Source organism: Nerophis ophidion, linkage group LG13, assembly GCF_033978795.1.
Source record: "Nerophis ophidion isolate RoL-2023_Sa linkage group LG13, RoL_Noph_v1.0, whole genome shotgun sequence".
Classification (NCBI taxonomy): domain Eukaryota; kingdom Metazoa; phylum Chordata; class Actinopteri; order Syngnathiformes; family Syngnathidae; genus Nerophis; species Nerophis ophidion.
This window is the reverse complement of record NC_084623.1, coordinates 61,771,905-61,772,638: the sequence shown is the minus strand read 5'-3', so window position 1 is coordinate 61,772,638 and position 734 is coordinate 61,771,905. Positions and strand designations below refer to the sequence as shown.

The window sequence follows — 734 nt, the reverse complement described above, 5'->3', positions numbered from 1 at the left end:
CATGCTCCATGTCATACTGTGGATGTTCTTAACATGTTCCATGTCATACTGTTGATGTTCTTAACATGTTCCATGTCATACTGTAGATGTTCTTAACATGTTCCATGTCATACTGTAGATGTTCTTAACATGTTCCATGTCATACTGTAGATGTTCTAAACATGTTCCATGTCATACTGTAGATGTTCTTAACATGTTCCATGTCATACTGTAGATGTTCTAAACATGTTCCATGTCATAGTGTAGATGTTCTAAACATGTTCCATGTCATACTGTAGATGTTCTAAACATGTTCCACGTCATACTGTAGATGTTCTAAACATGTTCCATGTCATACTGTAGATGTTCTAAACATGTTCCATGTCATACTGTAGATGTTCTTAACATGTTCCATGTCATACTGTAGATGTTCTTAACATGTTCCATGTCATACTGTAGATGTTCTAAACATGTTCCATGTCATACTGTAGATGTTCTAAACATGTTCCATGTCATACTGTAGATGTTCTTAACATGTTCCATGTCATACTGTAGATGTTCTTAACATGTTCCATGTCATACTGTAGATGTTCTAAACATGTTCCATGTCATACTGTAGATGTTCTTAACATGTTCCATGTCATACTGTAGATGTTCTAAACATGTTCCATGTCATACTGTAGATGTTCTAAACATGTTCCATGTCATACTGTAGATGTTCTAAACATGTTCCATGTCATACTGTAGATGTTCTT

The 734-nt window shown here is 34.9% G+C and overlaps 1 protein-coding gene across 1 annotated transcript in view; it reads left to right on the top strand.

Moving 5' to 3' along the window:
• Positions 1-77, top strand: part of LOC133564845 (POU class 2 homeobox associating-factor 2-like) — a 26,756-nt gene extending 26,679 nt beyond the window's left edge. The window contains exon 5 of the mRNA XM_061919360.1: positions 1-77. This exon is cut by the window's left edge and continues 915 nt beyond it. The gene's annotated coding sequence lies outside the window, so the exon portion shown is untranslated.
• Positions 78-734: the final 657 nt, after the last annotated feature.